General features: G+C 36.3%; 1 protein-coding gene across 5 annotated transcripts in view; it reads left to right on the top strand.

Moving 5' to 3' along the window:
* The window catches only part of FRMD5 (FERM domain containing 5), a 410,954-nt gene that overhangs the window by 126,609 nt on the left and 266,327 nt on the right, over window positions 1–18,018 (top strand). The gene's annotated exons all lie outside the window — the stretch shown is intronic.

The raw sequence follows: 18,018 nt of genomic DNA, 5'->3' as shown, positions 1-18,018 counted from the left end.
AAAATGACTCTGTGAAAATCGGTCATGTCAGATCCATTTCCTGTTCTATAACAGAACGAAAGACCCACAGACAAGGATGAAATAGTTACTCTCTTTTTTTTTAAAATAAATTTATTTATTTTATTTACTTTATTTTTGGCTGCGTTGGGTCTTCGTTGCTGCCCGCGGGCTTTCTCTAGTTGTGGTGCACAGGCTTCTGTTGTGGAGCACAGGCTCTAGGTGCACGGGCTTCAGTAGTGTGGCACGTGGGCTCAGTAGTTGTGGCTCGCGGGCTCTGGAGCGCAGGCTCAGTAGTTGTGGCACACAGGCTCAGTTGCGCCGCGGCATGTGGGATCTTCCCGGACCAGGGCTCCAACTCGTGTCTCCTGCGCTGGCAGGCAGATTCCTAACCACTGTGCCACCAGGGAAGCCCTAGTTACTGTTTCTTGATTTCAGTAAGCTTTCGATTCTGACTCATGAGACATTTTCATTGACAAACTAGAAAGCACCCTTTCATGAGTGTAAGAAACTGCACAGAAAAAAAGAATACAGTAAAAACAAAAATTTATTTAGATTTTTCCAAATTAATTGCTGTCCTTTGTCACCAGATGTATTTTTAATTTCTGTGTCAACGTCCGTCTTACTGATATATTGTAGTTTTTATAACCATTCTACTACTGAGGGGTACTTGTGTGATTTCTAGTTTTTCACTATTCTAAATAGCACATCTAAGAACATCTCTATATAGATTACAGTCATCCCTTAGTATCCACAGGGGATTGGTTCCAAGATCCCCGTGACACCACAATCCGTGGATGCTCAACTACCTTGTATTAAATGGTATAGTACAGTCAACCCTCTGTTTCTGTGGGTTCCACATCTGTGGATCTGGAGAGCCAACTGTATTTTTCTTTCTTCTTCCCTTCTTCCTTCCTTCCCTCTTTTCTTCCTCCCTTCTTTCTTTTTTTAGGGTACTGAATATTTCTTTACATTCCTTATATTGCCAGCTGGAATTACTGAATCAAAAAATATGAACAATTTTATAGTTCTTACTGATTACACATTACTGATTATTTTTCAGAATGGTTGAATTGACTAATAATGTCACTAAGGCAAAATACAGTTCATTCAACATCAGATTTTATAATTTCTATTTTGTTAGTTAAGCAGTAGTACTTAAAACCAATTTTAATTAGCATTTCTTTAATTTCTAATGGTGTATTTTCCCACATGATTACTGTCTCATTTGTATTTTCTTTTTCAAAATTTTTTCCTTTGACCACTTGTGAGTGATTTTCAGATGTTGTCCTTATATAATTGTATACTTCTTTTACATTTTTGGACAACAAATGTTTATCACATTTTCTCAATTTGTATTCCTTTTTGTTTTTCTTTATTACAGTTTAGTAAACTGATGTTTTTATTTTTTTTTCTGTGAGATATCTTCTTAATCACCACAAAAGGTTAATTTTCTGGTTTATTATTTTTTAAAATATTCAGTCATACACATATACAGATATACTAGGCAAGGTATGGATCCAAATAAATTTTTTGTACTAATATTCAGTTATATCAACATTTCTTAAGTGGTGAGTCCTTCCCCCAAATGTTGGCTTGCTACTGATTTCTCACTTGCTATGTATTAAATAAACAATACCAAATAAATCTATCCCATTCCATGGGTCACTTATTCTCAAGTCTGTGTCATACAATTTTGATTAATGTTCATTTCTTTGTATCCATAAATCTTTTTTTCCATAAATAATTCTTGCCATCTTATTTTCCATGTTTCATCAGGCTGATAATCAATGAAAATACAAAAATATTTTAACTGGTATTAAATTAAACTTATTTTTACTTTAGGAGTTTTATCTTTACAATACTTAGTCTTATCAGCTTGAAGTATAGCTTTTTATTAATTAATGTCTTCTTTTATTCTACCATTAAGTCTCTTTCCTTAAATAAATGTCTTAAATTTTGTTAAAATAATGTCTATTTCAAGGTTTTTTACCTTTTGTTAATGAGTTTTTATTTTTCACATCTTCTATTAATAGTTACATGTCACTATAATTTAGGAATGCAATTTGAATAAATTTATTTTATATTTTATAGTGAGAAATATGGTATTGACTAGACTATTTTAACCATCATATAAGGAATATTTTTTTAAAATGTTCTCCCATGAAGCCTGGAAATACCCAGGAAAGGTACAGCAAGTTATAGAATTTACCAAGAAAGGGTCTGACAGAAGGCGAAGAGAGGAGGGAATAGAAGTCAAGAAATAAACCTTAGAGATTTGGTGATCGGACTCTTGTCTACCTATTAGAGACTCCCGGTCTTAGTTTTACTACATTTAGACAAATGATCATTGGCTTAAAGATTGAAACCAGGTCAATAGTTCAACACTAGTGTGGCAGTACTTTTTTAGTGGTCTTTCTCACTTTGTGAAAATCCTTTTCTCCCTCTGATAGTTGTTTGTTACTCTCTTTCTTCCATAGCCAACCACCTTGAAAGATACCACCTTCTCTTGCTGTTTTTACTTCCTTGGCATTTATTCACTTCACACTCACCAGAATCTGGCTTTTGCCCCCACCCTACTGAAATGCTGTAGTTAATGTCGCTAGTGATCTTCTAACTACTAGATGCTGGAGATGCTGTTTAGCCCTTATCCTAATTGGCCTTTTTGCAACATTTGACACAGCTAACCATTTCTTCTGTGATGCTTTCCTTTAAATCAATCTAAATATTTCTTTCTCTTTTTCTGTTCATTCTTTTCCACTTCTCTGAGTTTTTTGCAAGTTCTTTTTCCTTCCTACATGCTGGGGATTCACAGAGGCCTATACTTGAATTTCTGTTTCTCACTCTATACTTTCTTTCTGGGTAATCTTACCCTTGGCCTCAGTTTCCACTACCACTTAAGACACTGATGACTACTGAACCTGTATGCTGATTGAGTTCAGGCTGTGTTCCCAAGCATAAGGCATGTACACTCAAACTCAACACGTCCGAATTGAACTCATCATCATATCTCCAAAATCCTCTGCTCTGACATAATCCATATTTTGAGGCAGTGTCTTTATTGTCCATCTAGTTACCTAAGCCAAATCTATTACTTATCCTATAATCCTTCTTCTGTCTCAGTTATGCATCAATCTGTTACCACATTTTGTCAGTTTCATCTTCAAAATCTCTCTTAAATCTGGCCCTCCCACCCCACCTCCTCTGCCACTATCTTATTTCAGGTCTTATTATTCTTGCCCAAACTACAGTGGCCTCTTACCTAGGCTCCTTGCCTCTAGACAGTTCTTTCCTAATTAACCTGTGCAATGATTACAGAGAGATCTTTCTAAAACTCAGTATGCTTATGCCATTCTTTTTCTTGGAATCCTTTAATGGTTTCATTATTGTCAGAATAAAGCCCAGACTCCTTAGCATGATCTATAGGTCCCTTTATGATCTGAGTCCTCTGCACCTGTCCACGTTATGTCCTGACCTTCCCTGACAGGTGTTCTATGCTCCGGCCATATTGAATTATCTCTGCATCTCTTGACCATTCCTACTTTGTGTTTGCACATTCTGTTCCCTTGAGATATGTTCCCTCTTTACTTAAGTCACATCCTTTGAGAGGCTCACTCATTCATTCAATAAATACTTTTTACTACCTGCTATGTGTAAAGTACTGTTCTAAATGCCAGAGATAGTAATAAATAAAACAGAGAGGAGGGGACTTCCCTGGTGGTGCAGTGGTTAAGAGTCCGACTGCCAATGCAGGGGACACGGGTTCGAGCCCTGGCCCTGGAACATCCCACATGCCACAGAGCGACTAAGCCCGTGTGCCACAACTACTGAGCCTGCGCTCTAGAGCCCGCGAGCCACAGCTACTGAAGCCTGCGTGCCTAGAGCCTGTGCTCCGCAACGAGAGAAGCCACTGCAATGAGAAGCCCACGCACCGCAACGAAAAGTAGCCCCCGTTCGCCGCAACTAGAGAAAGCCCACGCGCAGCAACGGAGACCCAACGCAGCCAAAAAACAAAACAAAACAAAACAAAACAAAAACTTATAAAAAACCCCCCAAAACAGAGAGGAATCTCTGCCCTCATGGAGCTTTACATTCTAGTAGAACTAGAACTGGGTTAGGTGCCTTTGTCCTCTCACAGTGCCTTACTCCTCTCACAGTGCCTTACTCTTTTTTTAAAAATTTTTTTCTTAAATTCAGTATGAAATAGATGAAGTTAGTCTCTGTGATGCTGGCGTTTCTATCAAGGGCCTTTCTTCTCATATCCTTCCCTGGAGATGGCATCACTGCTAATGCATAAAAATTGCCCTCTCTCTCATCCATTATCAAAACCTGTTCTCATGAAAGGAACTTAAATTTATTCCTTTCATAGAAGGTAAAAATGAGAGTTTAAAGTATTATCCCTCTCAGAGATATTCCATTCCAAAAGGCCAGAGAAACCTTACGCTTGCATCAAATTGCTTAAGATCAAGTTTAAATTCTGGAGCAATCTGCATTTTTCATTACTGTTAAAACTGAAAAAGAAAGAAGAAAGAAAAAGGCATCCTGAAATAGAACCAGTTAGGTTATGGTGGGTAGTCACTCTGAGTCTGAAGTCAGTGGCCTTCAGTTTTTAACATTGTGACGATTTCATGAGGAACCTTGAGCCCATTCATACTATTTTTTTATCCCTAGTTGTCAGCTAGGGAGAAAAATACTGTTTACTTCCTTTTCTTGGATCTTGGGAAGGTTGGTGAGCCATTTTGGAGGAAAAGTACCATATAAATCTAATAAATGATAATAAATCAACGATAATAATTTAAAACTATTCCTAGAGGACAGGCTCTATACAAACTTCTCTAACACCTTTGTGAATCACGTTGGGGATCTGATTGAATCTGAGTTTGTGACTGCCTAGTTTATGAAGATTATCTGCTTGGGGCTTGGGTTTGAATTGGATTTTGAATGAGAGAAGTAAATAATCTGATAAATTGAGGTAAGAATTCAGTGAAGTGAAAAATATAAGGGTAGGAAAGGAAGAAAAGATAGGTTGTTGGAAAAGTGAGTATGGGGAGGGGCAAAAGTGATTGAATATGGATCTAAGATATTGCAGAAATGGTAAATGGGGTTCCTATGATAAAATAATAAAGAGTATTAAGCAAGGTTGGCCTTGTAGTGGTCAGAGGAGGAGACCATCAACATGTTTTGGATTTTTAGGAGCACCAGAAAGACATCTCCCTCTGCCCTAAAGTATATTTTCCATTTACTAGGCTGAACATTCTTTTAAAGATGTCTTTGACCTTGTGCAAGGCAAATGTGTGTAGGAAGAAAAACACCTTATGCTCTCTATAAATTAACTTGGTCTGCTTTGAAATTTGGCTTAGAGTAGATGCTGCCCTGGAGTTATGTACTAATATGGAGTTACCTGGGACCTATTAAAGAAGTTTAGGTACCAGAGTTTTCATAATTGCTTCTTTAGTTTCTTCCTCATAGTTTTACTCTAAATCACAAGTGGAGAATTACTAGAATATATGAACCCGCCTCAATCACTACCCCTAGCAAACTTCGTTAATCTTTGAGATATTTGTTTCTGCAAAGAACAGTGACAAAAAATGAAATGGAATCCAGGTTGACTAATTTTTATTTATTCCTTTCTCTGATTCCTCAAAGCAGACTGTTAAGGCTGTGTGTACGTTTTAGAGAGAGGGTAGAAGACATATTAGTGATTGAAAGCTGCTGCTATATTTAGAAATGCCTTTTAATGTTTGGAACATAAGTATCTTAGACAAGGGAAGAAGTACACATAACTGCTAGAACCCCTGACTATACCTACACCCCGTTCCCTTCCACCTCTCCTGGCCACCCCAAGTCCCTCACCTTCATGAAATACTAAGGCCCTGCTGGATCAGCTCTACAGAGTTGCATACAGAGAAGCACAATCCAGCAACCAGGAGGAATTTAAAGGGGATCCCAGTCTTGACTTGCTTCTCTCAAAGAATATGAAATAAAAATCTAGTTATGTTTCTTGCAATCCCCTTTATTCTTTTCTCTAGATTATTTACCTTAGTGGTGCTCAGACACCCCTCCCTCACTAAAAGACTGAGCTATTTCTAGCACCTCAACCTGATTTTTTTTGTTCTCAGCTACTCTCTCCAACTCTTTATTAGATGGGCAAACTTAGTCTTTCTGGCTTCTTTAATTATTTTTCTCCATTCCTTGCCCATTATATTACATTCTCTACATTACATTGTCTGCAACAAAGGTGAATCCAGAAACTGACAGAATAAACAGGAATTCTTCCTTCTTCCCTCTCTAGTTCTGCCCTTCTCTGTCCATTCTCTGGATTCTGAACCACAATAAGTCCTGGGAAACTGGGCAGTACAAAATAGAACTTTCCTTAGAGGGCTGTGAAAGGGGTTAGGGGCAAGTTGAATGTGTGGAGACAAAATGCATTTTAGTTTTCTCCTCCTTCTCCGAGGAGGAGTACATTCACACTTTAATAAATCTTGTTGTGGTCATATAAGGTTGCTTTGAGGATCCCGGAATTCTATTTTCTGTGTCCAAGGGAGCAAGGATGCAGACAGAAAAGAAGAGAGCAGTAACCAGCAGCAGGGGAGGGGGGAGCATAAAGGAGATAGTGCTGACCTGTTCTCCCTCTCTCTCAACCTTATTCAGTTGCAAGCAACAGATTCCTTCTTTAACCCTTTAGCTGTTTAATGGAAGTCTTTTATGCTGGCAGCATCACGTCTAACTGGCACATTCAGATCCTCTGGCTGTTATAGCCTCATAGTCAGGGTGGAGGCTCTGCCAGTTGTTAAGCAAAAAAAAGTCTATATCTATATCTGTATCTCTGTATATATCTATATATCCTGAAACATTCTTCCATATCCCCAAATAAATCATCTTTCCTTCTCTTCCTTATGCCTGCCACTTCCTCTGGTTAGCACATATTATAAGACGCTGTCATATTGGAGAAGGCTAGCCGTCAGATAGGGGTGATGGGAGAGGGCCTGAATTGTCAACAAGGGATAGCTTAGACTCCTATGCTCATATTAGCTGCTTTGATCAGTCATCTTACTAGCATAATCTGGAGAAGGAATGACCCTGTCTTACTGTACCTGGTGAACCTTTTCATCCTGATGATCGCCTCAGAACCTCCATCTGCTTCTCATTCAGTTGACTCTAAATTTGAAGCCCCCTGAAACTGCACCTACCTTCTTCACAGCAGTTTTTTCCTACAAGTGTTTAGAACTCAGTTTTCCTCTGATCTTGTTTCTCTGATCTGAATCCACCTGCTTCCTATCCTTTGAGAAATTCTCAAAATTTATGATCTGCTTAGCACTCTTCCTTGCTTTCACTGAAATTCTGAATTTATTCTTTTAAAGTATTTTCTTTCATCTCATTGGATTTAGGATAGGAAGGTGTTTAGATGTGTGTAAAGTCTATCATCTCGATCCAGTCTTAGTTTTTATTATTTTACATATATTTCTGTGGTTTTGCTTAACGTCTCCCTTCTATGTGTGATTGACTCAAAACATTATTTATGGTTTTCTTTGCTAGAAAGAAACACATTTCCAGGTCAAGCATATTAAAATGTATAGAATATGTTAAGTTGATTTTGTAAGTCAATCCCAGATTTAAAAGAATAAAGTGCATAAATGTGTGAGTAATACAAATGACTACTATTTTCATGGAGATAAAAGTTGACATTGATAACAAACTTTCTTACTGCTTTATATTACATGTGACTCGTGGACAGTTTTGATAGATCTCTGATATGATAAGAGTGCATTGCATTTGTATAATTTGACTTATGTCCCAGTATTTTTTGTTTTTAAACATTATAACACAAGCATTTTTCGGAGTTGCAGAGCAGAGTTCAAACTGGCAGACTCCAGGCCAAATCCAGGCTATACTCATGTTTTGTTTGACTCTCATGGTATTGGCTCACTCGGTGGTGTTGTTGTTGTTTTAGATTGAATTAATTGCCAATGTGTGAATGTCAAAATATTTCACAAAGAGATCCTGACTTCCAGATGCTTTTGAAAAATCAGAAGATTTGGCAGCACTGGGTCCACTTTCCCCCATGGCAGTAAATGACTGGAGCTGAGTAGTGGCTGCCCTTGTTGGCTAGGAGTTCACCATAGTCGTCATCATTCCCTGTTGTCTCTTAAACCAGTCTGCTTCTATCTTTATTCTTTCTCTCCTGATCCTGTGGGCATATGAGTTTGTGACCCTTGCTCTGTGTAGTCTTTATAACCATTGTTTTAAATTATTATGAAATATCTATAGAGTAAGTATACTATTATAATGATCAGTTTCCTTTTTTTTTTAAAGTGTATATAATTCTGTGATTTTCAACTTTGTAAACATATTTTTCCACATTGGTATTATACCCTAGATGCAGAAGTATAGATTCAGAAGAATGAGAACAGTTACATGGTTCTTGATAAATATGCAGGTACCTCCTCGATAAAGATCGCTAAGGCTGGCTTCCCGCCCACACTGTCCTGGTGGGGATCACATCAGTTTAGTTCTGGTTTTTACTTTTGTTGATCCAATTAGTAATCAAAAGATGGCTTGATGAACATAGAATCAGAATAAAGGGCTTCAAGTAGTCGTCTTTTTTAAATTTGATTTTTATTTTATATTGGGGTATAGTTGATTTACAATGTCATGTTAGTTTCAGGTGTACAGCAAAGTGATTCAGTTATACATATATATATATATATATCCACTCTTTTTAAGATTCTTTTCCCATATAGGTTATTACAGAGTATTGAATAGAGTTCCCTCATTTATATATGTATATATAGTATACGTTAATCCCAAACTCCTAATTTATCCCTCCCCACTGCCTTTCCCCTTTGGTAACCATAAGTTTGTTTTTGAAGTCTGTGAGTCCCCAAGTAGTCTTGAAAGTACGTTTCATTATACTTCAGTGGAGACTGATATGTTAAAATTGCTTTATAATACAGAACATCTGTCTCTCAAAATCACAATGCCTGCTGAGTCAGTATCCATTTCCCTTGGACACAACAGGGTAAATAGCACCAAATTCTTCTTTGTAACACCTTCCTCACCTTTCTAAAAAATCCACTTATACTGTTATCTTCTTTTAACACATTCTTGCTTCATATAAATTTCAATAACATTAGGTTACAACTTTATTTTAAATAAATCATTTTTGCTGAGATACCAAATCATCTTATTGGACTTGGGGTAGAGGAACCCAAATGGCCTTTTTATGATCGATGACTTTCACAGAGAACTAATGCCATCCATTATGTTTACCCTTTGTAGATTCATGTTCAGTTTTATCTTCCAAGCTTTGGGTAATCTTTAAAACGGCATTTGTTTAATACTTCACAGTTCCCCAAATAAAGTTCACATATATTATTTTATCCCTTTCAGCCCCTTTGTCAGTCCTCTGAGACAGAGTATCATGATCCCTATTTTTGAAAATGAAGAAACTGATGATCAGAGCATGTAAGTGACTTGCTTAAGGTCAAAAAGATAGTTATGTAATGGAGTTGAGAATTAAACCATGATTTTCTGACTTCAAGTCCCTGTTTCCAAAGTAAGCAGTAGTCTGGAGTCCAGGAGATCAAGTAGAACCCGACAGTGACCTCAGTGGTTCAGAAACTAGAAGGAGGCATGGTCCTAAGGTGCAGATTGTTCATTTGAAGGTCTTTTGTGCTCCTGCTGTGACAGCAGGGTTGTCTGGATATAAGTGGTGGAGAACTCTACAAGAGGGTTTCTCAGGGAGGTAGTTGCAGCCTGTTTGTGAGAGTCCTGCAAATTTGGTACCCTTTGGTCCTGTCGGGGCAGCTGCAGGGCAAAAGCTGAAGAGAGATTTTCTTACAGAACCATTCCTAGAAAGCCCCTCTTCTCATCTGGCTAGACACAAAGATACTCGCTAGTAAAGCTTAACTTGTCCCTGAAGCATTTTTATTTTAAAAGATGATTTAGAAATAAGGCAGAAGGGAAAAATCAGAGAGGGTGGGATGGTAGATAGGGGATTCTTTGCTCATTAAGTTTTTTTTCAATATTTTTTCAAGATACTGAGAAGATTGAGTTATGAATTTTAAAATAATGAACAAAATGCCTAATATAAGGAATTCCTATATTCCCTTTAGGCTTTTATTCTCTTAAAATTATTTCTAAAAGCATATAATAGATTTTTGTATGAAACTAATTTTATTATAAGTTCATTCTAATTCCCGTACACTTAAGATAGTCATTACAGCAAAACTGTTAAATATAAAAATGAGATCTGTTTCTGTCTCCAGGGACCTCTGGCATTTTCATATGAAGAGGGAGGGAGAAGTATTCAACAAATCATTTTTCTGGCATATGGGTTTCCAAGTTGGTGAATATATTTCCTACCTTGTTATTACACCCCAAATGACTGAGAATGGAGCCGGGGGGGTGAAGTGCATCCATTTCTTTTGTAGAGATTAGAAACAAGATGCTTATTGTCCTACTTCTTCAAAATGCTCAGAATATGTGATTAAGAACAACTCTAAATGCTTTAGAGTTGAAAGAAAGTTGGAATCTAGCTCCTGTAGGCCTAGTGACCTTGAGATGTACAAAGAAGCTTAAAGAAACCATATGTCTCTATTGAATGGTATGTTTTTGAAATCTTTCAAATGTATCCGTACATTTTAGCTGAATTAGTTTATATTCAGAGCATATATAAATCATAATTAGAACTCAGCTAATCTCTATTGCAGCAAAATCATCATTCTAATCTTGGTGGTTGAAACCTTGGTAGGGATGAAAAATTGTTTTCCATGAAGTCTGAAGTGATTACTAGATTTGTATTTAGCTTTAGTAAAAATTTGAGACTACTTTCAAACCTATGGAACTTTTCAACATGCAAGTTATTCTAAGGGAAAAAACCTTCACATGATCTGCAAATGGTACCAAATGCTACCAAGACAAACAGACATGTCTTCATAAATAAGAAGTGTCCTATGGACATTAAAAATTCTTTATATTTTTAGATCTAGAGGTCTTCTTCCTATGAGTCTTTTTTAGCCTTAGGGTAACTATCATGAAAGGATGCATACACAGTCAGTATCTCAAGGATACTGCTAGCAGCTGCATCAAAATATTCTTAGGGATTTTGTTTATTGACAGGATAAAACCTGAAGATCAAGAGAAATAAATTGATCAGGCCCTTGCAGGAGCAATTTATCACTCTGCAATACCTTTGGCAGTTTCTGAAAATGCATGCTGGCTGGAAGTTTTTTAATTACCAAAACCATCAGATCATTTGCTTGGTTCTTGTAGAGTCAGTGAAATATGTGACTGGGTAATGGAGTCTCTCCAAGAAAAAATGAGCTAAGCACTGTGCCTGGCCCTGTCCCTGTTGCAGATTGGAAGGCCAGATGAGCAGGGGCAGTCAGTCGCCAATCATCAGGCTCATATATATAGAAACACATGCACATACATACACATATATATGCTACATATATATATATATATATGTATACATGAGAGTTAAAATAAGAAAGAAAAGATATTTTGTAGTGCATAGCAAGACCTTATATTTTCAGTGGGTTGCATTCCTGGAAAAGGCATTCTAAGTGGAAATGATTTTTAATTTTAATTTGGTTTTCCTTTTAAAGTAACATTATTATAGGGGTTATATTCTTGACTAGAGGAGAGATACCTGAGTCTCTATACAATTGGCTATAACTCTAATATATAATCAGCTATTAATGATAGAAAAGCATAATAATAATAGCCAAGCACTTTTCAAAGATAATATATTTTCTCATTTAATTTCTCACATTGTTATCTTCATTTTGCAAATGAGGAAAGTAAAGTTTGGAGAGATTCAATAATCTGAGGAAGATCATAGGGCCAGGAAGTACTACAGCATGGATTCATTAAAGGGATTAGAAAATGCTTATTCCTTGAGAGTTTCAGGGATAGAGATATAAAGAGCAATGAGAAAAATTGAGGCTAGATGGATTATAATGGAAAAGAAGGCGTGCTCTGTGCTTTTGCTGAATTGAAAGCAATAATGGGATGTCTTTGCCAGAGGGTTGTATGAGTGATTTACTTTGCTGAATGGAAGTAAATTGAGGACTGTCTGTACTATAGTTGTAAAATATATGAAATTCTGCAAAACATAGCTAACAGGAAAGAATTTGTTTTGCCTGGGTAACAATGGTAGCATCTTAAAAATAGCTTGGGGCATCATAATGGATAAATACCTGCTTATTATTGCAATAGGATGTGTACTCTATGGTGCAGATTTGTTCTTGGTACATGATGACATCAGGCATATCTATAAAATAGATTAGAAGAACGAAGGTAATTATGAAATGTCTATGAGCTATTCATAACTGTAGTATTCTAGAATAGTCAGGATGGGACAGACTTATGCCTAGTATGTAGAAAACTGGATAGAGCGTTACTCTTATACCACCAACAAGAAAAAGATAATATAAAAAAACATAACTTTTCTTGAACCTATCAGAGAGCTGAGGTTGCAAGGCAATCAACTAGCCTAAAAGCTAGGAATATATAGGTACCTCCAAGGAGAGACAGGATGCAACCACTGTCTTACCTGTGGCAGAGCATGGGAGGAAGATGGGACCACCACATAAGTGAATAAGGACTCAGCAATAAATTTTAACAAATTATTAAAGGTGGAGTGTGGGCTAGGATGAGAGTATAGAACACCTAAGAGTTGCAGACACAAAAGGTATTTGTACCTACTTATAGTTCATATCCAAGGTCTTCTGCTGTATATTCTTTGGAAAGTTTTGGAACAGGGGTAGGAGACCAGGGAAATCCTCCCTCAGTTCTGCAGGACTGGGGAGGGGAGTAGTTGCTGCAGTGGAAAAGATACAAAGCTCTACCCATACCCTTCTCTAAGAAAAAAAAAAGCCTTCATTTGTTTGGAGAAAAACAGCAAACCCTGTTGCACCCCAGGGGACATGTATAAACCTACTGTGGCTGGGGAAAAAGGAAATAAAGTACCCTCTACCTGTGGGGGAATAAGGGGAAACCATCTGGGGCTCAGACCATTAAAGGTCTCCTACATGATGTATTCAATAAAAAATATTATGAAACACACAAAAAAGCAAGAAAAAAGCAGCCCACTGTCAAGAGACAAAGCAATAAACAGAACAAGACTTAGAGATGAGCAAGATGTTGGAATACTTATAGAGGGAATTTAAAACAACTACGATTAGTATGTTAAAGGATCTAGTGGAAAATATGGACAACATACATGAACAAGCAGGGGGTTTCAGCAGAGAGATGGAAACTTCAAGAAAGAATCAAATGGCAATGGTAAACATAAAAAACACAGTAATAATAATGAAGAATGCTTTTCATGAGCTCATCATTAGACTTGCCACAGCTGAGGAAAGAATCAGTGACCATGAAGATAATCAACAGAAATTACCCAAACCAAAAACACCAAGAGAAAAAAGAACGGAAAAAAAACACTCCAAAACAGAACAGAGCATCCAGGAGCTCAGGGGCAATATCACATGGTCTAACATTCTAATGTACCATATAATTGGAATCCCAGAAAAAAAAGACAGAAAGAATGGGCAGAAGAAATATTGGAAGGCACATGATTGAGAGTTTTCCACAACTGATGAAATGGAGGACGTTAAACCACAGATCCAAAAAGCTCAGAAATCCCAAGTAGGATAAATGCCAAACACAATACACATATCCTACCTAGCCATATCATATTCAAATTTCTGAAAACCAAAGATGAAGTGAAAATCTTGAAGGCAGCCAAAGAGAAAAGGCACATTATATACAGAAACAGAGATATTAATTAGAGCAGACTTCTAGTCAGAAACCTGGCAAGCCAGAAGACAATGAATAACATCTTTGAAGTGCTGAAAGAAAAAAAAAGTCTGTCAATTCAGAATAGACTTTAAGTGAAAAACTGACACAAGAAACAAAGAAGGGTATTAAATAATGGTAAAGGGTCAGTCATCTAGGAAGATAGAACAATTGTTTATGCACCTAATAACATCAGAGCACCTAAATATATAAAGCAAACATTGTCAGAACTGAAGGGAGAAATAGACAACAATACAAAAATAGTGGAAGATTCAGTACTCCACTTTCAATAATGGACAGAATATCCAGACAGAAAATCAATAAGGAAACGTTGGACTTGGATTATACTTTAGACCAAATGGAACTAAAGTCATGTACAGAGCATTCCATCCAGCAGCAGCAGAATACACATTCTTATCAAGTGTGCACAGAACTTTCTCCAGGATAGATCACATGTTAGGTTATAAATCAAGTCTTAAAAAACTTAAGAAGACTGAAATCATACTGAGTATTTATTCTGATCAAATGGAATGAAACTGGAAATCAATAGCAGAAGGAAAACTGGAAAATTCACAAATATGTGGAAATTAAACAACATACTCTTCAACAACCAAAGGGTGAAGAAAAAATTTAAAAAGGAAATTAGAAAATATCCCAATACAAATGAAAACAAAACGCAACATACCAAAACTTATTGGTTGCAGCAAAAGCAGTACTAAGAGGGAAATTTATTGTGATACATGCCTACATTAAAAAAGAAGAAAGATCTCAAACAATGCAACTTTACACCTTATTATGGAGCTAGAAAACTCCTTAGACTCCTTAGTCTTTAGAACAGACTAAACTCAAAGTTAGAAGAAGGAAGAAAATTATACAGATTAGAGCAGAAATAAATGAAATAGAAAACAGAAAAACAATAGAAAACAATCAGTGAAACCAAGAGTTTTTTTTTTTAAGGAAACAAATTAACAAACACTTAGCTAGCTAAGAAAAAGGAGAAGTGTAAATTAATAAAATCAGAAATGAAAGAGGAGACAGTACAATTGATGCCACAGAAATAAAAAGAATAATAAGAGATTACTATGAAAAACTATATGCCAAAAACCCCAGATAACCTAGAATATTTGGATAAATTCCTAGAAACATGCAACCTATCAAGACTAAATCATGAAGACATAGAAAGTCTGAACAAGCCTATAACTAGTATGGAGATTGGATCAGGAATCAAAAACCTCCCAACAAAGAAAAGCCTAGGATCAGATGCCTTCACTGGTGAATTCTACCAAATTAAAGAAGAATTAATGCCAAGCCTTTTCAAACTTTTCCAAAAAATTGAAGAGGAGAGAATATTTCCAAACGTATTTTATGAGGCCAGTATTACCCTGATACCACAGCCAGACAAAGACACCATTAGAAAAAACTACAGGCCAATATCCCTGATGAATATAGGAGGAAAATCCTCAACAAAATACCAGCAAACTAAATCTAACAGTACATTAAAAGGATCATACAGCATGAACAAGTGGGATTTATCCCTGGGATGCCAGGATGGTTCAACATACAAAAATCAATGTGATGCAGTACATTAACAGAATACATCTCAATAGATGCAGAAAAAGCATTTAACGAAATTCAACACCCTTATGCAAATACAACACAAAATGGTTTAAAGTCTTAAACATAAGATCTGAAACTGTAAAACTCCTAGAAAAAAACATAGGGGAAACGTTTTATGACATTGGTCTTGGCAATGATTTCATGGATGTGACACCAAGAGCACAGGCAGCAAAAGCAAAAATAGACAAGTGAAACTGTATCAAACTTTAAAAAAAAAGCTTCTGCATGGCAAACGAAACAATCAACATATTGAAAAGGAAACCTATGGAATGGCAGAAAATATTTGCAAACCATATATCTGATAAGAGTTTAATCTCCAAAATATGTAAGAAACTACTACAACTCAATAGCAAAACAAACAAACAAAACCCCACCTAATAACCCAATTAAAAATTAGTTAAGGGGCTTCCCTGGTGGCGCAATGGTTAAGAATCCGCTTGCCAATGCAGGGGACACGGGTTCGAGCCCTGGTCTGGGAAGATCCCACATGCCGCGGAGCAACTAAGCCCATGTGCCTGCACTGAAGCCTGCAAGCCTAGAGCCCATGCTCTGCAACGAGAGAAACCACCGCAATGAAGAGCAGCCCCCGCTTGCCGCAACTAGAGAAAGCCTGTGTGCATCAACAAAGACCCAATGCAGCCAAAAATAAATAAATAAATAAAATTTATTTAAAAAAAAATTAGTTAAGGACTTAAATAGACGTTGCTCCAAAGAAGACATACAAATGGCTAACAGATACATGAAAAAATGTACACCATCACTAATTATCAGAGAAATGCAAATCAAAACCATAATATATCACTTCACACCTGTCAGGATGGCTATTATAAAAAAAAACAAAAGACAACAAGTGCTGGTGAGACTGTGAAAAAAATTGGAACCCTTGTGCACTGTTGGTGGGAATGCAAAATGGTGCAGTCAGTATGGAAAACAATATGGAGGTTCTTTGAAAAATTAAAAATAGAACTACTGTATTATTTAACAGTCCCACTTCCGGGTATTTATTCAGAAGAATTGAAATCAGGATTTCAAAGAAATGTTAACACTCCTATGTTCATTACAGCACTATTTCCAATAGCTGTGATACAATCTAAATATCCATCAACAGATGAATGGATAAAGAAAATGTATTATATATGTACAATGAATTATTATTCAGACTTTAAAAATGAGGAAATTCTGCAATATACAACAACATGGATGAATCTTGAGGACATTATGCTGAGTGAAATAAGCCAGTGACAGAAAGACAAATACTGCAAGATTACACTTATATGAGATATTTAAAATAGTAAAATTCATAGAAACAAAGAATGGAATGGTGGTTGCCAGTGACTGAGAGAAAGGAGGCTTGGGGAGTTACTAATCAACGGACATACAGTTGCATTAAGCAAGATGAATACGTTTTAGAGATCTTTTGAACAACATTGTACCGGTGGTCAACAATATTGTACACTTAAAAATTTAAGAGGGTAGTTAAAAAAATTTAAGAGGGTAGATTTCATGTTGAGTGTTCTTACCACATTAAATACAAGTTAGAAAAGGGGAAAAAAGATAACTTCTTTGTTATGTATATTTTGCCACAGTATAAGAAAAAAGGAAATCAAGATTTTTCAAGAATAATCAGGATGAAAAGAATGAAAAAAAATAGTGACAGCAATACTTCATAGTTAATGTGATTAGACAAGGTTCACGCCATGTCCTCAGAGTTTAGAAATTAAAATTATTCAAGGAGCATAATCATTAAGGATAATCACATACAGAAATAATAATATCAAAATTAATAACAGTAGCTAACATTTATTTAGTATATGTTATGGACCCAACACTATGATGAATGCATTGGCAAACACCTTTTGGAAGGGATAGAAAATATTTTTGGCTTTGCAGGCCACATACACTTTCTTTTGCATATTACTCTTAGTTTTTTGGTTTGTTTGATGGTTTGGTTTTGTTTTTACATACTTTTTAAAGTGTAAAAACTATTCTTAGCCTGAGGACTATACAAAAAGGGTCTGCAGGCTGAATTTGGCTTTGGCCTGTAGTTTGCCTACGCCTGGTCTTGACGTTGAGTTTTTGACCCAGCACATATGACTACTTAACAAAATTCAAACCAGTTATATATCCCTGAAAAGTTTGTAGAAAAGACCAAAGCCAAATGTAAGTTGAAAATTAACTGTCATATTTCCATGGCTTTTGTGGCTGTAGAAAGGATAATATCACAACATTAATGAAATAATTTAAATCATCTACCACCCTAGCACTATAACCAAGTCCGAATTACTTTCCAATCCTGGCCTTCATGCAGCATATTTTAAGGACACTAACTTTTAATGTATTTTCAGCATGTAAAAATAACTTCAGCATTCCTATTTTTAAAATCTTATCATTTTTTATGATCTAATAGAATGTTAAAATTTTTATCAGTTGGATTCCAATCATGCAGCTTCATCAGAGCTGTCACTTTTTTTTTTTCTTCTCTAGTCACATAACATTTGAGCAGCTTTTTTCAGCCAATGATTATAAGGCAAGAGAGAGTAGAGTTCCACAGAGGAGAGTCCTGTAAAAAAAGAGCACATGAGGATTGAGAATGTCAAA

The sequence above is a fragment of the Balaenoptera physalus genome (assembly GCF_965194825.1).
Source record: "Balaenoptera physalus genome assembly, chromosome: 2".
NCBI lineage: Eukaryota > Metazoa > Chordata > Mammalia > Artiodactyla > Balaenopteridae > Balaenoptera > Balaenoptera physalus.
This window is presented reverse-complemented; position numbering and strand designations above follow the sequence as displayed.